Source organism: Mus caroli, unplaced genomic scaffold, assembly GCF_978045245.1.
Source record: "Mus caroli unplaced genomic scaffold, Mus_caroli_1 scaffold_14, whole genome shotgun sequence".
NCBI lineage: Eukaryota > Metazoa > Chordata > Mammalia > Rodentia > Muridae > Mus > Mus caroli.
The window spans coordinates 79,108,102-79,121,946 of NW_028227269.1; the positions used below are offsets into that span (position 1 = coordinate 79,108,102).

At 46.2% G+C, this 13,845-nt stretch overlaps 1 non-coding gene and 1 pseudogene across 1 annotated transcript; one reads left to right on the plus strand and one right to left on the minus strand.

Annotated features, from left to right (window-relative positions):
• The first annotated feature begins 1,310 nt into the window (after positions 1-1,310).
• On the plus strand, positions 1,311-1,630 carry LOC110306556 (large ribosomal subunit protein eL42-like; annotated as a pseudogene).
• Positions 1,631-10,859: 9,229 nt separating this feature from the next.
• On the minus strand, positions 10,860-10,962 carry LOC147001267 (U6 spliceosomal RNA). The gene has a single exon (XR_015045317.1). It is a non-coding gene; the product is annotated as a U6 spliceosomal RNA (small nuclear RNA).
• Positions 10,963-13,845: the final 2,883 nt, after the last annotated feature.

Here is a 13,845-nt window from a genome sequence, read left to right on the forward strand (position 1 = left end):
ACAGACAATGAGTGTGAGTGCATGGATCACACAGCAGAGAAGAGGTGGAAAGCCCGAGTGAGAATGGCCTTGCTAGTTAGCTGTCTGACATACTAATGAACTCCGTAAAGGGCTAAGACTGCCGAGGTGGGGGAGAGGGGGGCACGGGGAGGGGGAGGAAGGTTTTCCTTTAACTGGCACTGGAGGGAAGCTCACAGAAGTTCCTGCCTAAGCAGGGGCCTTCTGCAAGCTTTTGCCCAGGGCTACGTCTCGGCTTGGGACATAGGAGTCTCATTTATTTGCATACAAATTGCAAATGTCCACAGTCAAATTCGCTCAAGCAATTTTTAAGTGAAGTGTTATTGCTTTCCCGAAGGCTATAATTCCTAAGTTTTTCTCGTCGATATTCCTCTCACTTAAGCAGCTCCTCACACTGACCCAGATTTTCCCTCCCAGGAGTGCATAGGAGAGAGAGAGAGAGAGGAAAAAGGCAAAGAAAGGGATGTGTGGATGGTGGAGAGAGCCTGCCTTCGGATGCCCAGGACCCTCTCCAGTTGCTTATAGTGTTAGTTTATCTAATTCTACAGTAACTCAGTGGGCTGGACCCTGCGCTCATCTCCATTTGTAATGAAGTCCAGACTCAGAGACAGTGTTTGCTACACTCAAGGTCACACAGCTAGGAAAGGACTGGGCCTGGGATCCAAAGATATCCGATTTCCAGAAATTATTATTAAACTACACCATCTCTGAAAAACACATATTTTTTTTTACAATTTTTTAAATATTAAAAACAAGTCTGTTAAGATTATTCACTTAGGCCGGGCGTGGTGGTGCACGCCTTTAATCCCAGCACTCGGGAGGCAGAGGCAGGTGGATTTCTGAGTTCGAGGCCAGCCTGGTCTACAAAGTGAGTTCCAGGACAGCCAGAGCTATACAGAGAAACCCTGTCTCAAAAAACCAAAAAAAAAAGATTATTCACTTGGGGCAGTGGTGGCTCACGCCTTTAATCCCAGCACTTGGGAGGCAGAGGCAGGCAGATCTCTGAGTTCAAGGCCAGCCTGGTCTACAGAGTGAGTTCCAGGCCAGCTGGAGCTATACAGAGAAACCCTGTCTCAAAAAACAAAACAAACAAACAAGAAAAGATTACTCACAACTGTACAGAGAAGAGGCACAGGTCTCAACTGTTGTCATTGGGACCATGTGGCAAGCTCTCTGGGAATGAAAGTCAGAGTGCATGAGCAGCAGCCCTAGTGCAAACAAGAACAGAAGCCATAGACTTTGTCTTTAGTGACCTAAAGTGGGTTTTCTGAGCTGCTATTGCTCCCTCGAACATGGTGAACATTCCTAAGTCCCGCTAAACCTTCTGCAAGACATGTAGGGAGCGCCAGCCCCACAAGGTGACGCAGTACAAGAAGGGCAAGGATTCTCTGTCTGCCCAGGGAAAGCAGCGTGCTGACAGGAAACCGAGTGGCTGTGGTGGGCAGACTAAACCTATCCTCCATGAAAAGGCTAAAACTTCAAAGAAGATCGTGCTGAGACTCAAGTGTGCTAAGCGTGACTGCAGAGCTAAGGAACGCTGGCTAGTAAGAGATGCAAGCATTTTAAACTGGGAGGTGATGAGAAGAGAAAGGGCCAAGTGATCCAGACCTAAGTTGATTTTGTTATGAAGACAATAAAATTATGAGCTTTTACTACCCCCCCCCCTCAAACTCGAATCCAAACTGGGCCTGGGAGATGGTTCAGTAGATAAAGTGCAGACCCAGCCAGCACAAGAACTGAACGAGGATGCTCAGCATCCACACAAAGTTGGTTAGGCATGGCTACTGCCCTGTGATCCCAGCCGTCATGGTCAGAGAAAGAGGCTCTCAGGGCAACCTGACTAGCAAGACAAGGAGCTGGCCAGCTCTGGATTCAGTGAGAACATGCTTAGTAAGTAAGTGAAGATTAATCAAGAGAGGCACTGGATATCTACTTCTTACCTCCATCTGCATGCACAGACATGGGGATATGTACCCCCACACATGTATGTGCACACACATGCAAGCACACATATATACAGATATGCACCACACACACACACACACACACACACATGTGCAAGAATGAGAATTTCAAAGTAATAATAGAGAATCAAGCCAAGTGTTGGGCCTTCTTACTCAGCATCAGCCCTGCAAAGCTGCCTGAGGCAAGGCCCCAGGCTGAATGCACATCTGTTATGTCCTGGTACATGAGAGATGTTCAATGCTTGTAGGTAAAGTAAATAAAACGATACATGCTTACCACCTAGTGCATACCAAGCACTATTCTGGGCACAAAGACAGCAATAAACAATACAGGCAAAGGCCCCTGGTTTCCAGACACATGTACCCTAGAGGGACAGAAAAAACAATGCACCCCCTAGAAGACAAATAGGATTGTTCTGAGATGTGGATGGAGAAAATAAAGCAGAATGATGGGGCTGCGTAACTAGGAAGGTGGCCTCCTCAGGCAGGAGTTGGCTTTTGATGCCTACTGTCCTAGGTATAGGAGCCACTAGGGCACCTCTTTCCAGGTGAGTCATTCATGTAAGGCTTGGCAGGATAAGTGCCAGGGTAGAATGCATCGCATCCCATCCCCACAGTTCTCTATTGGATCTCTACAGTGCTCAGTTCACGCCCCTCCTGTCCCAACCTCATCCTGGGCTACTCTTTCTTCCATTGCTCTGCTGATTTTTCCAACTCCAGGTGGCACCCTCCTTAACTACAGTTAGGACCCTCACACAGCAGATACCACTCCACCTGCTGGCTTTTTCTCCTCTTTCAAATCTCAGTGACCTGATGTGACCTCAGAGGAACCCCTGAGTGCTCAAGTTCCAGCTGTTGATCTGGATCTATGCTTGCTCACATGGGCCCTCTGCATAAGGGCCGTCTTGTAACATGGCAGCTTGGAGCCCCAGAGTAAACAATTTAAGAGAGAGAACACGGGCTGGTGAGATGGCTCAGTGGGTAAGAGCACCCGACTGCTCTTCCAAAGGTCCAGAGTTCAAATCCCAGCAACCACATGGTGGCTAACAACCATCCGTAATGAGATCTGGCGCCCTCTTCTGGAGTGTCTGAAGACAGCTACAGTGTACTTACATATAATAAATAAATAAATCTAAAAAAAAAAAAGAGAGAGAGAGAGAGAACACTTAGGTGGAAGACATTGCTTTCCTAATACTCTGGCCTAGAGGAAGGCTCCATGACCTCTGATGTCCTTTATTTATTAGGAGAACTTTATTAGCAGATCCACCCTTATTAGGGTTTACACAGGGTGTGCCACCATTTAATGAGGATCCTTAAGGAGGTTGTATTAGGGAATGCCCATCACACAGATGTGCCCACAGGAGAATGATAGTCAGTGAAGAGTCTTAGTTCTCAGTGTCAGAGAGCAGGTTCATACCAGAAAGGACTGTCCACCAACCCTCAAAGTGAGAGAAGTTTATAAAGTCCCAAATCCCAACTATATCACAGCAGGCCTCCATAGTTTCAGTACATTTGATTAAACAAGTTGTCTTAGGTTGTAAAACAATAGGCCTCCGGGAGTGGGGTGTGGCTGCATGAGGATGCTCTGCTCGGCAGGATGGGCTCCGAGGGGCTGGATAGAGTAAGGATACAAAACAGCTAAAACTAGGGCAAAATGGAGCCACCTTTCATAGGCCATGTGACCTGAAGTAGCCAATCAGACCATTTCCTTAGGGTTTTTTGTTGTTGTTGTTGTTGTTGTTTTTATATGAATAGTCTTTAAAACAAACAAACTTCCCTCAGTTGAGCTCAGATTGCAAAAACCCCAAAGAGACCACCAGGAACCACAACTCCGATGTAAGCACGTTAGAGTCTTTATTCAAGCTCGAGAAAGCTTGGGCCACAAACCATCCGGATGCAACAGCATAGGAAAGCCACCCTGAGGTCTAGGGAAGTCTAGGGAAAGGGGTTTTTAAAGGAAAACAATGCAAACAGGGGTGGAGTTGGGGGTTGCTCAGCCTTGACATTACATGATTGGGTACAAAGTTTATGGAGAAGTTGACTTTTAAAATGATTGATTTGTTTTAGGTACCAAGGCCACAAACAGCTCTGGCCTGGCCATTTGGGTGGGAGGGTTGCTAGGAAACAGTATATCTCCTGAGTGTAGAAAAGAATGCAGCAGGACTGGTGACTCCTAGCAGCTGCAGCTGGCCAGATGGGTTTCACCCTGGGGCCTGGTTCTTTGTTTAAACTTATGTTTCTGGGCCTCCACTTAGGTCTCTTACCTCTCACTCCTCCCTTTTTGTGTGTGTTCTGGTTGTCCCAGAACTTGCTGTGTAGACCAGACAGCCCTTGAACTCAGAGACCCACCTGCCTCTGCCTTTCAAGAGCTGGAGTTAAAGGCATGCACAGACATGCTGGCTTGAATGAATCTTTAAAAGTGATAATGTTAGCTGGGCGTGGTGGCGCACGCCTTTAATCCCAGCACTTGGGAGGCAGAGGCAGGCGGATTTCTGAGTTCGAGGCCAGCCTGGTCTACAGAGTGAGTTCCAGGACAGCCAGGACTACACAGAGAAACCCTGTCTCGAAAAACCAAAAAAAAAAAAAAAAAAAAAGTGATAATGTTGCTTTGTCTCTTACTGTAGCCCAGGTTGGCACCAAGCTCAGAGCCTTCCATTTTCTGCCTCTCCATTGCCATCACAGGTGTCAACCAACCATAGCCAGTTGGGATAGTTGGGCTGGAGAGATGGTTCAGTCTGTAAAGTGCTTGCTGTGCAAACACAAAGACCTCAGTTTAGATCCCACCACTCACTAAAAAGCCAGGAGTGGTGATATGCAGAATTCTGGGGGAGGGAGGTGGAGCTGGGATGATCCCTGTAGTTTGGTGGCCAGCCTACCTGAATTGCTGAGCTCCAGGTACAGTGAGAGACCCTGTCTCAAAACTAGCGTAGGCTGGTGAGAAGGCTCACCATGTAAAGACGACTGCTGCCAAGCCTGATGACCTGAGTTCAATCCCCAGGCCCTTCGTGATAGGAGAGCAGACTCCTCCAAATTACATGTGCCCCCCCCATCGTATATAATAAATAAGGACATTTTGAATAAATAAACAGAGCTGGGAGCATTGGCACAATCCTTTAATCCTAGCACTCAGGAGGCAGAGACAGGCAGATTTCTGTGAGTTGAAGGCCATCCTGGTTTATATAGTGAGTTCCTCTTGCGCGCGCCTGGCTGGCCAGGAAGAACGATGCTGCAACAGGATCCTTCCGCACACGTTTATTGGGAGAGCTTGATTGCAGAGGCGAAGTGACCCCAAGCCCAGAACTGGTGCTGCTCATATAGGCCTAGGAGAGGTGTTCTCTCTCTCTCTCATCTGATTGGTTAACTTGTCTCTCATCTGATTGGTTAACTTGTCTCTTATCTGATTGGTTAACTTTGGTTAATTCTCAAAACCTCATCTTGGCAAAAGAACCTTTACTGCCTATGTATGTGTGGTGGCCAGCAGTAGCCAACTGCCACTCTGCAACTGCCACTCTGCAACTGCCACTCTGCAACGGCTTCCCACAAGTTCCAGGATATCCCAAGCTATATAATAGACACTGTCTCAAAAATAAGTAAGTAAGCTGGGCGTGGTGGTGCACGCCTTTAATCCCAGCACTCAAGAGGTAGAGGCAGGTGGATTTCTGAGTTCGAGGCCAGCCTGGTCTACAGAGTGAGTTCCAGGACAGCCAGGGCTACACAGAGAAACCCTGTCTCAAAAAAAAAAAAACCAATAACAACAAAAAATAAGCAAGTAAATAAATAAACAAACAAATAAAATTTAAAAATAGAGAGTGCTTGAGAAAGGCATCCAGTGTCTACCTCTGGCTTCCAGACATACATGTTCACATGTGCATCTTGTACATACACACACGAACATTCACATAGGTACACACACACAAATGGTACAATCGGATGACCCTACGGACAGTCAGGTTCCTCATCAAGAGGAAGAAGCTGATCTGTGGGAAGAGTGAACTGCTGCTTCAGGGAAATGGGGACCTTTTCGTGAAAAGGCTGGAGTCCCTGGTTCCACTGGGCCCTCAGCCCCACCCATGCTCAGGCACAAGTTTGGTTATATTAGTCAGACGAGCCCCTTTCCTTGTTTGGGGTTTGGTCATTTGTGACAAGAGGTTGGTGACTGACTAGAGGACACAGGGATACCTTGAAGGGTGGCCAGCTGGGAAATGGGCTGTTGGGGACTATAAAGGTCTGAGCCAAGGCACTGGCACAGTCATTAGGGGCCAAACAGGAGGATGTGTAAGAACCAAGGGAGGGGGACTGGGGACCAAAGGAGAAAGTGAGAAATGAAGCCTCCTACCCTGCTCTCAGGTGTGAACAGCCGCTGACTGCCACCCTGAGGAAGCAGGGAGAGCTGCTTTGGGTGGGCTCCTCAGGGATGAGGGCTATAGGCTCAGACTGCTTTCAAGGTGGGGGGTGATGTCAGCTGGTCTACAGGAGAAACATCCCAGGCTTCGGCCTCCCTTCCTCTATCCTTGGGACCTATGGGATGCTATAATCAATTGCTAGTCTCAAAAACCCACTTTTGCAAATCACCAGTGACCACAGACACCCCCGGAGACTGGTGGCTCTCTGTTAGGAATGGTTTAAAGTTAGGATGACATTTTTCACTATCAACTGTCATATCAATAAATCCCCTGTCTCCTCAACAGGCATTCTCTAGGGTCCCTTGTGTGATCCTGTCCTGCCCAGACCAGAGAAGACCAGGGAGGCACATCAAGAGGCTTGAGGCTAGGTATCATAGCATCACTAAAGCTGGCACTGCACCACTCTCAGATCAGAACGGGGAGTATCTCTTTCAGCACCAGGCACTGTATCTGGACAGAAGCAACCTTAGGGAGGGAGTACGCAGGAGCTTTAAAATATCACCAGGATTTAGCTTGATTTCTTGATTCACAGCGCTGGGTGAGGCATAGTGGTGCGTCAGTAGTGCAGTTTCAGTGGTGCTTCCCAGACTTGGGAATGCCTAGCTGACACAGCAGAGTCATCTCAGCTTCCTGAGCTCCTCCCGCAAGCAGCTAAATAGTCCAGAGAAAAGCGCCCTTTCTCGGGCATAGTGGCACATACCTGTCACCTCGGCATGCAGGAAGCTGAGGCCAGAGGTGAGTGGAAGCCCTTCCTGAAACCACATCACACTGGAAATGGTGGCTGTGTTCCCATAGGCTTCCGAGTGTGACCTCAGGAAGAGTAAGGCCAAAGTAGTCTCTGAGATGACCAGGGCCACTGAGGGGAAGGCCGCAATGTTGCTAGGTATCCGCCTATTCACCCTGGAGCAGATACTGGAAGACTCACCTACACTTTCTTTTTCTGAGACCCCAGGAGCAGTGTAGCTGGCTAAGCCTGGAGCCCTGTGGCAGGGCAGGTACCCCTAATCCAAAGCCTGTAGGTGGAGGTGGGAGTTAGCACAACCATGGCAGCTCTCCAGCCCCAGGCATCTAAGAAGAAAGAAACCATGATCTATCCCATTTCTCTGAAATTACAGTCCAGAGGCCTTAAATTCAAACATCTCTTGACAAGGACCCAGGGCCTGTCTCAGCTAAAGTGATGGAATCCGTTCTTGTTAGCTTCTCCCTGTTCTCTCGAGAAGCATAAAGCAAATTACGTTTGTCACGGAAGAGGCTTTTAGACCAACCTTTCCACACTATGTCTGGAGTCTGGCATCCAGTGCAAGTGTATAATTACATGAGAGAAAGGTGTGTGGAGGAGGAGTTGGCACAGGCCCTCAAATGTAGCAGAAAGGATTGCTGCTGTCTTCAAAGACAAAACATCTTTCTTCGAGATGGCGTATGACTCAAGCTGCAAATTGGAGTAGACAGAAGAGTAAATCACTAGGAAAAGACTCCCCTAAGGTTCCCACCACTAACTCTCCCCCACCCCCGCCATTGGGCCCTGAGCTAGCGTCTTCCAACCTTGCTACCTCTCAAATGTCCTGATGACCTCAGACACTCAGCTCCTCCACCCTGTCACCTGTCACTCACCTGAAGGGCTAGCCTACTGTCTGGCTGATCTTTCTATAACATACATGTCACCTGTTTCCTTGTCCTCTCCTCCCACGCCAATACCTGCCCCCACCCCCATACTACGATAGCACCTGATCCTAAAATTTATGCTCCTCCCCACAGTGCCGGAGACAGTTCTGTTTTCAGAGCTGGACCTGTGCCTTTGTAACGCTTCGCCTGCACCAGTCAATAATCACTGTGCATCTAAATGTGCCACCAGGCCCTTTCTTCTGTTTCCTCACTGAAAGCTGTATCATGTGGGATACCTTGTTACCCTAAGTAAGGCCACCCACCTTGAAGTTTTGCAAAATGTAGAATGTTTGGCCTCACCTCAGACAGGCCCAGACTTTAAACATTTAGACTACGTGCCCGTCAAATCTCAGGAGCAATTTATTACATGTAGGGGTTTTTTGGTGTTGTTTGATTGGAGGTTTGAATTTTCGAGGCAGGGTTTAATGTAGCCCATGATGGCCTCAAATTCCCTGGGGCTGAGGTTGACCTTGAACACCTGATCTTCTAGCCTCTACCTCCCAAGCACTAGGATTACAAAAGTGTATCATCACACACAGTCTATATGATGCCAGAGATTGAACTCGGGGCTTTGTGATCAGGGAGGCAAGCACTCTAGCAGCTGAGCTGTACCCACAGCTATGCTGTCATACGTGCCTGCTTGCTTCTTATAAACCCCACAGTACGTTTTTACTTTAAGCGGTGATTTAAAACAAACAAACAAACAAACAAACAAACACAAAAAACCAAAAACCAAAAAACAAGGTATCAGGTCTCTCTCTATAATCCTGGCTGTCTTGAAACTTGCCATGTAGACCAGGCTGGCCTCCAACTCCTAGAGCTCCACCTGCCTCTGCCTGCCGAGTTCTGGGATTAAAGGCACGTGCCACCTGGCCAGGTTAGGTGAATTAAAAATAAGTGCTAGGGAGATCTATATCTCAAGCTGCAAATTGGAGTAGACAGAAGAGTAAATCACTAGGAAAAGACTCCCCTAAGGTTCCCACCACTAACTCTCCCCCACCCCCGCCATTGGACCCTGAGCTAGCGTCTTCCAACCTTGCTACCTCTCAAATGTCCTGATGACCTCAGTGGGGAAAAAAATGCTCACTGAAAAAGCATGAAGATCTGACTTTGGATTATCAGCACCCAAGTTTTTTGTTTTTTTAAAAGCAAGCCGGGTGGTGGTAGCACACGCCTTTAATCCCAGCATTTGGGAAGCAGAGGCAGGCAGATTTCTGAGTTCGAGGCCAGCCTGGTCTACAGAGTGAGTTTCAGGACAGCTAGGGCTACACAGAGAAACCCTGTATCGGAAAAACAAAACAAAAAAACAAAACAAAGGAGCCGGGCGTGGTGTCTCACGCCTTTAATCCCAGCACTCAGAAGGCAGAGGCAGGTGAATCTCTGAGTTCGAGGCCAGCCTGGTCTACAAAGTGAGTTCTAGGACAGCCACAGCTATACAGAGAAACCCTGTCTCGAAAAACCAAAATAAAGAACAAAACAAAAAAAGCAGCCAGGCATAGCAATGCACACTTGCTTGTATTCCAGTGCTGGGAGGCAGAGACAAGCGGGTCCCAGCACTTGCTGGCCAGCCAGGCTAGCCAACCAAGGAAAGTTCCGTGAGATACTCGGTATAAATGAGATAGAGAGGGATAGAGGAAGTTAGCCAGTGTTGACCTCTGACCCCTACACGTGCATGCACAGGCACCTGCACCTGCATACAGTTGTGTACACACAAATAGGCAATAAGATTCAAAACAAGAGAGGGTCTGCCATTTGCCCAGTTTCCCGTCTGTGATGGCTTGTGTCCAGCTCAGGGTCCATCTGTTTTATTGACCTGGCCTGTGGAGGTTCCCTTGATCTCTTGCAGAACAAGTGTGCTGACAGTCAGTCATCTCTGATTTTATTTAAGAATCTTTACAATATTTTAATTGAGATTTTTTTTTTTTAATTGAGAAACAAGAATGGCATATTCCTGGAGAGAAGCCTGAAGTGCGAACAGATTGCCTTGATTTACACTGGGTTCTGCTTGGTCTCAAAGTGGCAAATAAGCCGGGCGTGGTGGCACACGTCTTTAATCCCAGCACTCCGGAGGCAGAGGCAGGAGGATTTCTGAGTTGGAGGCCAGCCTGGTCTACAGAGTGAGTTCCAGGACAGCCAGGGCTACACAGAGAAACCCTGTCTCGAACCCCACCCCCAAAATAAATAAAAAAATAAAAAATAAAATGGCAAAGAAGTAGACTGCTTTTAAAGCCCTTAATGTTTAGATTCCTTTCTTGTTAAAGGAAAATAACTTGAAGTTTTTTTTTCATGGATATGTATGTACATATATATGTATATATTTATACATAATGTACATTATATATTATATAAGCACATATTATTTTTATATAGTATACATTATATAAACACATATTTATATAATATACATAAAATACATCATGTATTATATAAACACATTCTATATTATATACATTATATATTATATAAACACATGTATAATATATATAATATATACATGATATCTAAACACACACATATATACATGTATGTATATATGAGTGTTTTGTCTGTATGTATGAGCACCACTAGTGCACAGTGCCTAAAGGGGCAGAAGAGGATGATGAACTGGATGAACTGGAGTTACAGGTGACTGTAAGCCACTGCAGGGACCCGCCAACTGAATATGGGTGCTTTGCAAAAGCAGGAAGCAGTCTTAACTGCTGAGCCATCTCTTCAGCCCTGGGATGTCTATTTTTATAAGTTAACCATGGTTATCCTGTGAAAAGAAGAATCTGGGTTTTTGAAGACTAGAAAATAAAATTCTCTCTTTTTTAAAAAAAGATGATTCACATTCTTTCATATCACCACGCACAGAGGCTGTACAAATCTTTGCTGTATTGTTCCAAATTTAATATATGTGCCACCAAAGTTAGCATTGGAAAGTCTTACCTTTATTTTATTTTTTAAAGATGTGTGTGTGTGTATCCATGTGCGCAGATGCTGTCAGAATCCAGAAGAGGGCATCAGATTTTCTAAAGATGGAATTACAGGCAGGTGTGAGCCCCCTGAGTATGAGCTGGAAACTGAACTCTGGTCCTCTGGAAGGGTGGGAAGCACTCTTAAGAGCTGAGCCATCCCCCAGCCCTTCTGTTCTCTTCCTTCTTCTTTCCCCAATTTTCTTGTTTCAGTCTTTCACTTTCTACTGTTTCTACCTTTTTCCCTGCAGTATCTGATCCATTATAAATTACATGCAATAAACACCTCTTATATTATTTATTTTATGTCCTACTTAGCTTTAACTGTCAATTTGAGCCAGTCTAAAATTATCTGGGAAAAGAATTCCAACTGAAGAAGTACCGAGGTCAAGTTGGCCTGTGGCCAAGTCTGTGGAGGATTGCCCTGATTGTAAACTGAAGTAGGAGGCTTGTCTTAGTTAAGGTTCTATTGCTTTGAACAGACACCATGACCAAGGCAACTCTTAGTAAGGACAACATTGCCCTCTTGTTCTCTTGCCTTCTTGCACTCCCTCTGCCCTCTCACTCATTCCCCATTCCCCTCTCCTCCTCTCCTCTCCTCTCCTCTCCTCTCCTCTCCTCTCCTCTCCTCTCCTCTCCTCTCCTCTCCTCTCCTCTCCTCTCCTCTCCTCTCCTCTCCTCTCCTCTCTTCTCCTTCCCCATTCCCCTCTCCTCTCCTCTCCTCTCCTTCCCCATTCCCCTCTCCTCTCCTCTCCTTCCCCATTCCCCTCTCCTCTCCTCTCCTCTCCTTCCCCATTCCCCTCTCCTCTCCTCTCCTCTCCTCTCCTCTCCTCTCCTCTCCTCTCCTCTCCTCTCCTCTCCTCTCCTCTCCTCTCCTCTCCTCTCCTCTCCTCTCCTCTCCTCTCCTCTCCTCTCCTCTCCTCTCCTCTCCTCTCCTCTCCTCTCTCTCTCTCTCTCTCTCTCTCTCTCTCTCTCTCTCTCTCCTCTCTCTCTCTGCCTTTTTCTGTCTTTACTACCCTCTCAACTCCCTTCCCCATACCCTGAATAAACTCTATTCTTTTTTTTTTTTTTTTTTTTGGTTTTTTGAGACAGGGTTTATCTGTGTAGCCCTGGCTGTCCTCCCAAGTGCTGGGATTAAAGGCGTGTGCCACCACACCCAGCTAAACTCTATTCTTTAATTGAGGCTGGTTTACAGTTTCAGAGATTTAGTCCATTATCATCAAGGCAGGAAGCATGGCAGCACCCAGGCTGACATGGTACTAGAGACAAAAGCCAAGAGTTCTACATCTTGATCCACAGGCAACAGAAAAGTAATGTGTGTCCCACTGGTTGTAGCTTGAGCACAGAAGACTTAAAAGCCCACCCTACATGGTGACACACTTCTTTCAACAGGGCCACACCCACTCTAGCAAGGCCACACCTCCTAATAGTGCTACTCCCTATGGACCAAGCCTTTAAAGATATGAATCTATAGGGGCCATTCCTATTCAAAGTACCACAAGGGTCCAGACCACTGTGGGTGGTACCATTCTATAGGCCACCTGATTATAGTAAATAGCTGATTGCCAACCAGCCAGCAGAGTCCTCCATGTTCTTGCCATTCTTCTTTGGCTGTGAAGTGAGAACTTCAGTCAATACTGTGGGGAATAGCAAGCAGTTCCTGCCTTGACTTTTCTCAGTGATGGCTCTGACCTGGAATTATAACCAAATAAGCGTCTTTCTCGCTTATGCTGCTTCTGGTCAGAATGTTTAATCACGGCAACAGAAATGAAACTAGTACACTCTAAATATGGCTTTGAAATTACATCTTATTTTTAAACCTATTTAATTGACATTATATGTAATTATCAGGTATAACATGCTTTAATTCATATCTTATAAAAACAGTAAATCAAACTAATTAACATATGAATTACCTAACATTTTATTTTGGGTAAGCTTAAAAATTTACTCAGCAGGAGGCTGGAGAGATTGCTCAGCAGTTAAGAGCACTCTGACTATGCATGCCTTTCTTTAATCCCAGAACTTGGGAGGCAGAGGCAGGCGGATTTCTGAGTTCTAGGCCAGCCTGGTCTACAAAGTGAGTTCCAGGACAGCCAGGACTATACAAAGAAACCCTGTCTCAAAAAACAAAAAACAACAAAACAAAACAAACAAAAAAAGCACTCTGACTGCTCTTCCAGCAGTCCTGAGTTCAATTCCCAGCAACCACATGGTGGCTCATGACCATCTGTAATGGGATCTGATGTCCTCTTCTGGTGTGTCTGAAGACAGCTACAGTGTACTTATACACATAAAATAAATAAATAATTCTAAAAAAAAAACCCTACTCAGCAAATTTCAAGAATATGGTTAATATTGTTCTTAACTATAGCCTACCAGTGTAATTTTTATTAAAAAACATATACATAGCCGGGCGGTGGTGGCGCACGCCTTTAATCCCAGCACTTGGGAGGCAGAGGCAGGTGGATTTCTGAGTTCGAGGCCAGCCTGGTCTACAAAGTGAGTTCCAGGACAGCCAGGGCTATACAGAGAAACCCTGTCTCGAAAAACCAAAAAAAAAAAAAAAAAAAAAACATATACATATATTTACAATTTTATTTTGTTTTTAATCATGTGTATGTGTATGCATAGGTCATATGTGTGTAGGTACCCATATAGGCCAGAGGCATAGGATGCCCTGGAGCTGGAGTTAAGGGCAGTTGTGAGCTGACTGTCATGGGTGCTGGGGACTGAATTCCAGAGCTTCTGGGAAAGAAATTCATAATCTCAGCAGCTGAGTCATCGCCTGCTCCAATAGACTTTTGTGTGTGTGTGTCTGGTTTTTGCGAGACAGGGTTTCTC